Source organism: Camelina sativa, chromosome 11 (genome assembly GCF_030686135.1).
Source record: "Camelina sativa cultivar CO46 ecotype springtype chromosome 11, ASM3068613v1".
Lineage (NCBI taxonomy): Eukaryota > Viridiplantae > Streptophyta > Magnoliopsida > Brassicales > Brassicaceae > Camelina > Camelina sativa.
In genome coordinates, this window is record NC_141890.1 from 20,020,335 (window position 1) to 20,034,057 (window position 13,723).

At 39.6% G+C, this 13,723-nt stretch overlaps 1 non-coding gene across 1 annotated transcript; it reads right to left on the reverse strand.

Moving 5' to 3' along the window:
- Positions 1–1,101: 1,101 nt before the first annotated feature.
- Positions 1,102–1,208, reverse strand: LOC147934274 (small nucleolar RNA R71). The gene has a single exon (XR_015573272.1). It is a non-coding gene; the product is annotated as a small nucleolar RNA R71 (small nucleolar RNA).
- Positions 1,209–13,723: the final 12,515 nt, after the last annotated feature.

Here is a 13,723-nt window from a genome sequence, read left to right on the forward strand (position 1 = left end):
CTTCTTTGTTTATTGAAATCCTAGTCTAAATATCATTGCTTGTTTGTTGTTTGATTGGTTTTAGCATTGCTCTGTTTTCCTTGTGTTGCTCTGTTTTCACGTTTAAGTCTAGCTCGACCACGTACTCGACCTACACTCGGTCGAGTGCTGCTCGAGTTCATCCCCAGAACTTGTGTTTTTGATTTGTGATTGTCTTGTTTCATTCCTGTTTCATTTCCATTGCATTCACGTAGTTTCCTGTTCATTACTTGTCTTGCATTAGTTCATTAGCATAGTTTCTATCTTTGTTCTAGTTTCATTATAGCTTTAAGTTGTTTGTTCTGTTTGCATTTAGTATCTTGTTCTAGTTGTTTTTACTTTCTGCATTTCATATCTCATTTTAGGATTGTTAGTGACAAACAATCTTTACAATTGGCTTGACTTAGACTCATATGCACATCTTAATTGTTCACAATCACTCAGATAGGATTGACACCTCTTATACTGCAACTGCATAAGGGGAATTGAAACACCCTGACTTCTATTCATTCCATACATCATCATTCCATACATCATTCATTCATACACCACAAAGAAAGTCAGTTTCAATTTGGCGCCGTTGCCCATTTGAGTGTGTTTTATGACATTTAGGATCACTATTAGTCTAAGATTAAGTTCGTTTTAAACACTTGTGAAGTTACTGAACTCGAATCTTCCTTTGCTTGGCTGTTTTGTGTTTCAGGTACCCACTCGACCACCTACTCGACCACCACTCGACCGAGCTGTGATCGAGCACTTGGTCGAGCCAGAAGCCGGATCAAATTAGCTATTACTTCCCAGTCGACTCGACCACCCACTCGAGCCTGCGCTCGACCGTGTACCTGTTCGAGTCCGTGATCAATGGAGGATCCACTAGATCACCTTGATGAGTTTGACAGAATATGTGGACTCACTAAGATCAATGGAGTGAGTGAAGATGGATTCAAATTAAGGCTCTTCCCATTTTCTCTTGGAGACAAAGCTCACCTTTGGGAGAAGACTCTACCTACTGGAGCTATCACCACATGGGATGCATGCAAGAAAGCTTTTCTGGCCAAGTTCTTCTCCAATGCAAGGACTGCTAGGCTGAGGAATGAGATTTCTGGGTTTGCTCAAAGGAATAATGAGAGCTTTTGTGAAGCTTGGGAGAGGTTTAAAGGATTCCAAACTCAGTGTCCTCACCATGGCTTCAGCAATGAGTCACTTCTAAGCACCTTGTATAGAGGGGTGCTTCCCAAGATAAGAATGCTTCTTGACACAGCCTCTAATGGCAACTTCCTCAACAAGAATGTGGAAGAAGGATGGGAATTAGTTGAGAATCTTGCTCAATCTGATGGCAATTATAATGAGGACTATGATAGGACCATAAGGAGCTCCTCAACTGATCAAGAGGACAAGTATAAGAAGGATTTGAAGATGGTCAATGAGAAGCTTGACAAGATCCTCCTCAGCCAATCCAAGTCCATTCACTTCATTGGTGAAGAGGAAGCTCCAGTTCAAGAGGGGGAGCCTGAATTTGCTGAGTTGTGCTACATGCAGAACCAGGGAGGATTCAAAGGCTACAACCAAGGAGGTTTCAAGAACAACAGTCTCTCTTATAGGAGCACCAATGTGGCCAACCCTCAAGACTAGGTCTATCCACCTCCTCAACCTCAACAGCAACAAAATTACATCCCCAAGCAACAACACCAAGTGTTCCAGCCCCAATTGTGTCCCCCACCAGGGTTTCAGACTAACCAAGGCCAGGAACAAGACTTAAGAGCAATGATGCAACAGTTGTTGATTGGGCAAACACAAGGCAAGATTGAGGAAGCCAAACAGTTTGCTGAGTTGAATCAAAGGCTCACATCACAGTACAATGATCTGAACTTGAAGTTTGAAGGTCTCAACTCCAGAATGAAGTATATGGAGAGTAACATTGCCTCTACTTCAGCTCCTAAACCCAACCAACTCCCTGGAAAAGCTGTTCAAAATCCAAGGGAGTTCACTGCAAAAGCCATTCATATCCCTGATGAGGAAGTCACTGAGGACAGTGAAGTCCAAGTTTGGGGGAATTCATTAGTTACTGAAGCCCCAAGTGACGTTTGTGCAAACAACTGGAGTCCGTTATTGCACTCGACCAAGTACTCGAACAGCCACTCGATCGAGTGCATGCTCGAGTGGTCGATCGAGTTGCAGACTCAGAAGTTGTCAAGCCTGCTAAGTACACTCCTCCTGCTTACAAGCCACCTCTTCCATTCCCAGGACGTTTCAAAGCACAAAAGATTAAGGAGCTTAGGGAAATCATTGAGAGAAAGGAGATGATGGCTAAGCAACAAGAAGAAGAGAAGGCTTTGAAGGAAGTGGTTGTGATTGAAGAAGCTGTGGTTGAGGAAGTGTTGGCCATACAAGAGATCACCATTGCGTACCAAGAAGAAGAGAGAGGACCTGCCTTGGAACAGTATGATCCATATCCTCTCTACAAAGACTTTTTGCTTGATTTGTCAAAGAAGAAGGCTGAAGCTCAAGATGAGAAGGATCTTGAGGACCTTGGAGGAGTTATCATTCCAATCAAGCTTAAGGATCCAGGTCCATTCTATCTGCCTTGCACACTTAGCTATCTTCACTACAACCAATGCCTTTGTGACTTGGGAGCTTCAACAAGTGTGATGCCATACTCCATAGCACAAAAGCTTGGGAGAACTGATTTCAAGTCCACCAACCTTCATATATGTTTAGCTGATGGGTCAAACAAAGAAATAGTTGGAAGGTTGGAGAATGTCCCAGTCAAGATAGGGAAGGCAAGGGTTCACACTGATTTTGTGGTGTTGGAGATGGACAAGGAACCAGAAGATCCAATCATTCTTGGAAGACCATTCCTAGCCACTGTTGGAGCAGTTATTGATGTCAAAGAGGGTCTTGTGACCTTGAACATTGCTGAAGATATAGCCATGAAGTTTAACATCTATAACCCAACCAACCTTCCTACCATTGATGATCAACCTTTTACTATCAAGGACAAAGGAGGTCAAGAAGGTTCAAGTGGTGAAGCTACTCCAAAGGCTAAGCTCTCCTTTCAAGATGATTCTGTGGAAAAGCTTAAAAGGTCAGTTCAAGAGTGGACTAGTATGGTTGAGGATCTTCAAGTTAAGCTGAACAAGAGGTCCTTAAGGAAGGCAAGACCAAGGCTCAAAATCAAGAAGAAACATGGTTTGTGTGTTAAGGGTGAGGTGATCAAGGATCAACTTCACAGTGATCAAGAGGTTCCAGGGAGGATTTCATCACCTCCTTGGTATCTAAACCAAGTCTAAAAAGGACACCAAAGTCAAGCTTAGTGACTTTAAACAAGCTCACTAGGGAGGAAGTCCCTAAGGTATCCTTTGTAAATATGGTTTATTTTCCTTGTAGTTTTGATGTGTTTTCTTTTTTGTTTGTGTTGGACAGGCCTTTAGGTGAGAATGTAGTTGGGTAAGGAGAGGTTTAGACTTGGAGAAGGAGATTCGCAAGCCCACTCGACCAACCCACGAGAGGTACTCGACCGAGCTGGAAAGGAATTGAGGCCCATTTGATCTTCAAATCATTAGAACGATCGAGTGGAGGGAAGAACAAGAAGAAAAATTTTGAAATTTCAAAATTTGGTCAAGGTGCTCGACCGTGTACAGTCGAGTGTGGGGTCGAGTGGCAGCAAAAAGCAGGTCAAAGATTCTCATTTCAAATTTGAATGGTATGGACGCTCCACCCTTGTCTCTTTGTCCCCTTAGCTTCTTTATATAGACTTTGCACGAAATTATACCTCTCACATTCCTCATTTGCTCAAAACCATTGAATTCAAGTTTTAAAGTCTCTCTCTTAGCTTATCTTTTGCTCAAGCTTAGTTCTTTCAAGTTTTTGGTTCACTAACCTATTAACTTTGAGCTTTGAGTCTATTCCCTTCAGTTCTATTTGAAAAATGTCTTCAAGAATCACTAGGAAGTCTCAACAAACCGCTGCAACCTCCATGGAACGTCATGATGCTAGCCTTGAATCAAGAGGAGAAGCTGGAAGGGCCACTCGACGCCCCACTCGATCATGCACTCGACCGAGTGGTGGTTCGAGCAGCCGGTCGAGCCAGATGCCGCGTCCAAAGAGAGAAAGAGTTGAGGAAGATCCTGAGAGGACTGAAAGTGAGGAGGAAAGAGAGTCAACTCTCAATGAGTTCATGAGGAGACACAAGGCCAAAGGGAAGAGGCCAGCAGTTGAGGTTGAACAAGAGGAGAGTGAGAATGAGAGTGAGGAAGAAAGTGAAAAAGAAGAGATAGAGGATGATGGAGAAGCTGAGTCCTGTGGGTTTTCAAAGAGGCAACTCTATGATGCTTTCATGAGAATGGAGTTCTTAGGGACAAGATATCCACACAAAGAAACCATGGAGAAGCTAGCCATTGGTGAAGATGTGGAGTACCTCTTTGAGAAGAGCAACCTAACCAAGTTTATGGGGCTTTGCATGGAGGGCTACAAAGAAGAGAGTTGTGAGTTCCTAGCCACTGTCAAGCTGACCACATATGCAAGGAAGGATGCTGAGTTAGGAGCTGGTCACATTGCTTTCACAATCAAGGGGAAGAGGTATGATCTTTCAATGAAGAAGATAGCCAATGTGTTTGGTTTTGAGGTTGGGAGCAATAGGAGTTTGATGATTCTAAGAGAAGAACTGTATGTTGTGTGGGAAACCATTAGGGACAACAAATACTACTCATCCTCCAACTCCAAGAGCTCAAGGATAAGGAGCCCAGTCCTAAGGTACTTCCACAAAGCTCTTGCCAACACCTTCTTTGCTAGGAAGGAAACTGGGAATATTAATGAGGGGGAGCTAAAGATGATTGATTTGGCTCTCAATGGAGTCATCTTCCAAGCAAGGAATGGCACCATCATTCTTGGGAGCACTGTGGAGACTGACCTAGCAATGGTGCTCATTGATCACATGGTTTACTTGAGAAGTTGGATAGGCAAGTTGGAGAATAAAGGATCAAGAGGAGCACTAACCATTGGAGACATCATTACTCCAATCCTTCAAGCTGCTAAGGTTCCACTTAGAGGAGAAAGGGTTTCACCAAGATGGATTGACTCTAGCTACCTCACCTCTACTCTCATCCTAGCCAAGGAGATGCATCAAGGGAATCACATTTTCAACTTTGAACTTCCAACACTTGGGAAAAAGCAACTGATTTTGCCTAACCAAGAGCTCACTACCATTCAAGAAGGAGCCAACATTGACTTTTGGCCAGCTGATGAGCATTTGTTTGATGGGATAGTTCAACTTAGAGTTGATGAAGCTGGAGATGTGCAAATGGCTGATGGGGAGGAGCAATTTTACTTTGAGGATTATGAGCTCAACCCAAGAGATAGTAGAGGAGTGAGGGAGGCTACCAAGAGATTAACCCTTCTGCAAAAATGGAACAAATGGCATGGGAAGAGGTTTGATAAGCTGAAGAAGAAGGTGACCAACATGGCTAAGTCCATCAAGGGCTTAAAGAAGGAGATTGCTGAGTTGAAGAGTGGGAATTCTTCACCTACACCATCAAGCCCTTTGAGGAGGAGTAGCTCAACTAGAGCACTTTCTAGAGTTGCGAACCCTGTGGAACCAGCTAGGGCTTCAATGTATGAGCCAAATCAGAGGAAGAGGAGCTCAAGTACCCGAGAACAACTCTTTTCAAGGTACTCGACCGGGTCACTCGAGCACCCACTCGACCGAGCACTCCCAATGCACTCGGTCGAGTTCCAGCCCAGATCACCCTATGGTTTCCCACCTCCAGCTGCTTATCCAGGATATCAAGGTTACCCTCCCATCCCACCCCAGTACTTCATGGATCCAGCACTCTACCAGCAGTTCTACCAGTAGCAAGGTCAACATTTTGACAATCGTGGTCCAGCTCGACCCCCCCCCCCACTCGAGCACGTACTCGACCGAGTCCCGGTCGATCCCCATCGTCGAGCTGCCCCAATCTCCACCTCCAAGTCACCAACAAGACCCCAACTACTCCTATGATAGCATGCAGATGGATGTGGACAACTACTTCCACAATCCCTAAGGTACCACTATCACCTTCCCTTGTAGATGTCATTGCATTTGACATTGTGTTTTGTTTTTTGTTTTTCATCTTGAATCCTCAATCAAATTTCTTTCACACAGGGACTGTGTGATTTAAGTTTCGGGGAGGGTTTGAGATAGCATTTGACATTGTGTTTTGTGATTCTTATTTCAAATTTTTAGCATAATCATGTTAATACTTGCATAGCATCTAAGGCATAGAAAAACCCTAAAAATTTGAAAATTTTTGCAAAAATCTTTATAAAAAAAAAAAGAGTGTTCATGTAGTTTGCACTGCACATTAGGATCTTGTTTAGCATGTTTCATGTAGGATTGTATAGTACTTGCATTAGGGATCTATGATAAGTATTCCCTTATTAGCTTGTTTATTCACTAGACTAGGATCAATGCCCAAGTTAATAGTACTTTGATGCTAGTTGAGTGGTTAGAATAAGATTGAACCAGGCCTTGAATTCCTACATTGCATTTGGTCTAAATTGAAGCATGTTGAGATTTGAAACAATTACCTATTTATAAGAACCTAATATTGACTTTCAATTATCAATGTGTGCAATGTTTTAAACTCATGGATACCACATACATATTTGGATCATCTTTTTCCTTTTTACCACTCTTGTTGATCCAAGTAGCTGATTTCCTCATTAAGAATCAGTTCCCCTACCCCTAAACCAAACCTTCTTTCAAGCCATGTTTATTCTTGTGTGTGTGAGGCCTATTTTTGGGATTGAGCTTGGTAGAAAGTGTTAGGTTTGAACTGACAAGAGTAAAGCCTTGTGTAGTTCTAGTTTGCATTTTTCAAACTAGATAGGACTAGGTGGTTCACTTGTTGGGTTTGGGACTTGGCTGTTAAGAAAAGAAAAGAGGAAAAAGAGAAAGAAAAGAGGGTAGAGTCTTTAAGAGGAGAATGTGTTTAAGAAAATTTAAAGTCTAGTGAAAGAATGGGAAGAATAAGGTTGTTTAAAGATGGTTCTAGTTAAAGAAAAGAAAGAAAGGAAAGAGAAGTCTAGCAAAATGCTTATATTTCTTAAGAATAAGAAGAAAAGAGAACCATAGCAAATAAGTAAGAATCCCCCATTCCACTAGAAAGATCAAATAAGAAACCTCTCCTAAGACTTTAAAACCAAAAGAGAAAAGGGTGAAAAAGAAGAAAAGAAGTTAAAGGGTAGTACTAGGACCAATTGGATTTAGATTGATAGGATAAACACTTTGGGTGCCTTTGGGTAGACAAGGTTTTGTTCTTGTATGTGTCTAAGTGTTCTTACCTTTAGCATTCTTCTAAAGCTCAATCCATTTTTTATGAGAGAACCTTGATATTGATAAGCCCTACTCTAAAAAGAGACCATCATTGTCTCTAAACCTTTTACTGCCAAGCCAAATGAGTTTAAGCATTGCATAGAATTGATTCATGTTCTTGATTAATGAATGTTAAAGGAAATGGTTGATTTGAATGCATGTGGATGTCTAAGGCTCAAATCAGTGAAGGTTGTGATATGCTTGTCTAAAGTCTTTAAGTATAGCTCATTCAACTTGCATCATAGTACTAGTAACTTGGACATTGATTCTAGATAGTCTATTTGCAAGCTTTAGGAGCTGAGATCCCACTTTCAAAACTCACCTACCTTCTTTTGTCTTTGATTATTTGCTTGAGGGCAAGCAAAGACTAAGTTTGGGGGTGTTGATGCTCATATATTTTACCTTGTTTTCCCTTAGTTTATTCACAACTTTTGCATCTTTTGCTATCCATTTAGGCCATTATTGTGTAGCTTTAGGACTAATCATGCATTAGAGTATAGTTGCATTGCATTTGCATCTTTTCATGCATAAACAGGTGATTTTGGAGCTTAAGGAGCATAGAAGCAATGCTGAGGAGAAGTGAAGCTGTCCTGAGGAGAAAACAAGAGAGTCAAGGCTGTAGAATCAAGGTCCGGAGTCCAACTCGACCGCACCACTCGACCACCACTCGACCGTGTGCTTGTACTTGCAGCCACAAAAAGAGTCCAGCTTTTTAGAGAGTCTAAAACCTAGTTTTTACCTTTTTTAGATATTATTCCTTTTGCACTTTTATTTTTTTTTTAGATCTTGTACTTGTTTGAGAGAGAAAGACTAGATTCTTATATTTTGTTTGTTTCATAACTTTCAAAGTATTAAGATTTCGAGTTTATTTCCTTCATCAATATTGTAGATCTCTGTTTCATCTTTCTAATGATGCAAGTTTCATTATTTTCTGGGTTTTTGACATATTTCACCATGTGTTATTGTGAGTAGTTTGTTTAGGACCTTGAGGATGGGTTAGGCTGGGTTGATCTTGTGGTTTGTTTGATTTGGTCAAGCTTGATTGCTGTAGATCTCTTCTAGGCTAGATGATCTTAATGCTGATCCTATATCTGAGAGGGTAGGGTTTGATTTCAAGCATCTTAGCATCACACCAATGTCTAAGGAGCATAGATAAGGCTAGATCTAGAGCTTACCATTAGGCTTGCTAAGAGATTAGGAGCTTGTTTGGTTTGAGATGTATTGCTTAATGCCTGCTTGTGTAGATTCTTTTCTTTGTGAGAACAAGTCTAGAATTGCATAGGTTTGATTGTTTCTTGCCATGAGAGTGGATTAAACATGTATTAGAATAGTATGTCTAGAGATCAGCTCAATGTTTGCTTGAGATTTGTTGACCAAGTTAGATAACCACAATGATTAGCTTAGCCCATGAATCCCTCCTCAAGGCCTTCTTTGTTTATTGAAATCTTAGTCTAAATATCATTGCTTGCTTGTTGTTTGATTGGTTTTAGCATTGCTCTGTTTTTCTTGTGTTGCTCTGTTTTCACGTTTAAGTCTAGCTCGACCACCCACTCGACCTACACTCGGTCGAGTGCTGCTCGAGTTCATCCCCAGAACTTGTGTTTTTGATTTGTAATTGTCTTGTTTCATTCCTGTTTCATTTCCATTGCATTCACGTAGTTTCCTGTTCATTACTTGTCTTGCATTAGTTCATTAGCATAGTTTCTATCTTTGCTCTAGTTTCATTATAGCTTCAAGTTGTTTGTTCTGTTTGCATTTAGTATCCTGTTCTAGTTGTTTTTACTTTCTGCATTTCATATCTCATTTTAGGATTGTTAGTGACAAACAATCTTTACAATTGGCTTGACTTAGACTCATATGCACATCTTAATTGTTCACAATCACTCAGATAGGATTGACACCTCTTATACTGCAACTGCATAAGGGGAATTGAAACACCCTGACTTCTATTCATTCCATACATCATCATTCCATACATCATTCATTCATACACCACAAAGAAAGTTAGTTTCACCTAGAAAGAGTAACGAAGCTGTTTACTGCTTCGAATCAATGTTTTCTCTCAGTTTTAGCTTCTTTTCTCGGTTTAAACATGTTTTGGAATAAAACGGGTTTAAGTGTTGTCTAAACAATCCAAATTCATCCCAAACTCTTCAAATCAGTCAAATGGATTGGATTGTCGCACATTCTAACCCCGGAAACATTAACAAAGCTATTTACCGTTTCCAATCAATGTTTTCTTGGTTTTAGCCTGTTCCGGGATAAAACGGGTTTAAGTGTTGTCTAACCACTCCAAATTCATCCCGAACTCTTACAATTACTCAAATGCATTGGGTTGTCACACATTCTGACCCTAGAAACAGTAACAAAGCTGTTTACTGCTTCGAATCAATGATTTCTTGGTTTTAGCCTGTTTTGGGACAAAATGGGTATAAGTATTGTCTAAACACTCCAAATTCAACCCGAAATCTTATATTTAGTCAAATGCATTTGATTGTTACATATTTTGACCCTAGAAAGAGTAACATAGCTGTTTACATTTTCAAATCAATGTTTTCTCGGTTTTAGCAAGTTCTAGGATAAAACGGGTTTAAGTGTTGTCTAAACACTCCAAATTCATCCCGAACTCTTACAATTAGTCAAATGCATTGGGTTGTCACACATTCTGTCCCTAGAAAGAGTAAAAAAGCTGTTTACTGCTTCAAAACAATGTCTTCTCGGTTTTAGCCTATTTTGGGATAAAACGGGGCTAAGTGTTGTCTAAACACTACAAATTCATCCTGAACTCTTACAATTAGTCGAATGCATTGGACTGTCACACATTTTGACCCAAGAAACATAATCAAAGCTGTTTACTGCTTTGAATTAATGTTTTCTCGGTCTTAGCCTGTTTTCTCGTTTTAAGCGTGTTTTGGGACAAAATGGGTATAAGTGTTGTCTAAACACTCCAAATTCAACCCGAACTCTTAAAATCAGTCAAATGCACTGGATTGTCGCACATTCTAACCCTGGAAACAGTAACAAAGCTGTTTACCGTTTCAAATAAACGTTTTCTCGGTTGTAGCCTCTTCCGGGATAAAACGGGTTTAAGTGTTGTCTAAACACTCCAAATTCATCCCGAACTCTTACAATAAGTCAAATGCATTGGGTTGTCACACATTCTGACACTAGAAACAACAACAAAGCTGTTTACCGCTTCGGATCAATGTTTTCTTGGTTTTAGCCTGTTTTGGGACAAAATGGGTAAAAGTGTTGTCTTAACACTCCAAATTCAACCCGAACTCTTATAATTTGTCAAATGCATTGTATTGTTACATATTATGACCCTAGAAAGAGAAACAAAGCTGTTTACTGCTTCGAATCAATGTTTTCTCTCGGTTTTAGCTTGTTTTCTCGGTTTAAACCTGTTTTAGATAAAACGGGTTTAAGTGTTGTGTAAACAATCCAAATTCACCCCAAACTCTTAAAATCAGTCAAATGCATTGGATTGTCGCACATTCTGACCCTGGAAACAGTAACAAAGCTGTTTACCGTTTCAAATCAATGGTTTCTCGGTTTTAGCCTGTTCTGGGATAAAACGGGTTTAAGTGTTGTCTAAACACTCCAAATTCATCCCGAACTCTAACAATTAGTCAAATGCATTGGGTTGTCACACATTCTGTCCCTAGAAACGGTAACAAAGATGTTTACTGCTTCAAATCAATGTCTTCTCGGTTTTAGCTAGTTTTCTTGGTTTTAGCCTATTTTGGGATAAAACGGGGTTAAGTGTTGTCCAAACACTACAAATTCATCATGAACTCTTACAATTAGTGAAATGCATTGCTTAGTCACACATTCTGACCCTAGAAACAGTAATAAAGCTTTTTACTGCTTGGAATCAATGTTTTCTCGGTTTTAGCCTGTTTCGTGACAAAATGGGTATAAGTGGTGTCTAAACACTCCAAATTCAACCCAAACTCTTATAATTAATCAAATGCATTGGATTGTTACATATTTTGTCCCTAGATAGAGTAACTAAGCTGTTTACTGCTTCGAATCAATGTTTTCTCTCGGTTTTAGCTTGTTTTCTCGGTTTAAGCCTATTTTGGGATAAAACGGGTTTAAGTGTTGTGTAAACAATCGAAATTCATCCCGAACTCTTACAATCATTCAAATGCATTGAATTGTCCCACATTCTAACCCTAGAAACAGTAACAAAGCTGTTTACTGTTTCAAATCAATGTTTTCTCGGTTGTAACCTGTTCCGGGATAAAACGGGTTTAAGTGTTGTCTAAACACTCCAAATTCATCCCAAACTCTTACAATTAGTCAAATGTATTGGGTTGTCACACATTCTGACCCTAGAAACAGTAACAAAGCTGTTTACTGCTTCGAATCAATGTTTTCTTGGTTTTAGCCTGTTTTGGGACAAATTGGGTATAACTGTTGTCTAAACACTCCAAATTCAACCCGAACTCTTATAATTAGTCAAATGCATTGGATTGTTACATATTTTGAGCCTAGAAAGAGTAACAAAGCTGTTTACTGCTTCGAATCAATGTCTTCTCGGTTTTAGCCTATTTTGGGATAAAACGGGGCTAAGTGTTGTCTAAACACTACAAATTCATCTTGAACTCTTACAATTAGTCAAATGCATTGGTTAGTCACACATTCTGACCCTAAAAACTGTAACAAAGCTTTTTACTGCTTCAAATCAATGTTTTCTTGGTTTTACCCTCTTTTGGGACAAAATGGGTATAAGTGTTGTCTAAACACTCCAAAATGAACTCGAACTTTTATAATTTGTCAAATGCATTGGATTGTTACATATTTTGACCCAAGAAAGAGTAACGAAGCTGTTTACGGCTTCGAATCAATGTTTTCTCTCGGTTTTAGCTTGTTTTCTCGGTTTAAACCTGTTTTGGGATAAAACGGGTTTAAGTGTTGTCTAAACAATCCAAATTCATCCTGAACTCTTAAAATCAGTCAAATGCATTGGATTGTCGCACATTCTAACCCTGGAAACAGTAACAAAGCTGTTTACCATTTCAAATCAATGTTTTCTCGGTTTTAGCCTGTTCCGGGATAAAACGGGTATAAGTGTTGTCTAAACAATCGAAATTCATCCCGAACTCTTAAAATCAGTCAAATGCATTGGATTGTCGCACATTCTGACCATGGAAACAGTAACAAAGCTGTTTACCGTTTCAAATCAATGTTTTCTCGGTTTTAGCCTGTTCCGGGATAAAACGGGTTTAAGTGTTGTCTAAACACTCCAAATTCATCCCAAACTCTTACAATTAGTCAAATGTATTGGGTTGTCACACATTCTGACCCTAGAAACAGTAACAAAGCTGTTTACTGCTTCGAATCAATGTTTTCTTGGTTTTTGCCTGTTTTGGGACAAATTGGGTATAAGTGTTGTCTAAACACTCCAAATTCAACCCGAACTCTTATAATTAGTCAAATGCATTGGATTGTTGCATATTTTGACCCTAGAAAGAGTAACAAAGCTGTTTACTGCTTCGAATCAATATCTTCTCGGTTTTAGCCTATTTTGGGATAAAACGGGGCTAAGTGTTGTCTAAACACTACAAATTCATCCTGAACTCTTACAATCAGTCAAATGCATTGGTTAGTCACACATTCTGACCCTAAAAACTGTAACAAAGCTTTTTACTGCTTCAAATCAATGTTTTCTTGGTTTTACCCTCTTTTGGGACAAAATGGGTATAAGTGTTGTCTAAACACTCCAAAATGAACTCGAACTTTTATAATTTGTCAAATGCATTGGATTGTTACATATTTTGACCCAAGAAAGAGTAACGAAGCTGTTTAGGGCTTCGAATCAATGTTTTCTCTCGGTTTTAGCTTGTTTTCTCGGTTTAAACCTGTTTTGGGATAAAACGGGTTTAAGTGTTGTCTAAACAATCCAAATTCATCCTGAACTCTTAAAATCAGTCAAATGCATTGGATTGTCGCACATTCTAACCCTGGAAACAGTAACAAAGCTGTTTACCATTTCAAATCAATGTTTTCTCGGTTTTAGCCTGTTCCGGGATTAAACGGGTATAAGTGTTGTCTAAACAATCGAAATTCATCCTGAACTCTTAAAATCAGTCAAATGCATTGGATTGTCGCACATTCTGACCATGGAAACAGTAACAAAGCTGTTTACCGTTTCAAATCAATGTTTTCTCGGTTTTAGCCTGTTCCGGGATAAAACGGGTTTAAGTGTTGTCTAAACACTCCAAATTCATCCCGAACTCTTACAATTAGTCAAATGCATTGGGTTGTCACACATTCTGAGCCTAGAAACAGTAAATAAGCTCTTTACTGCTTCGAATCAATGTTTTCTTGGTTTTTGCCTGT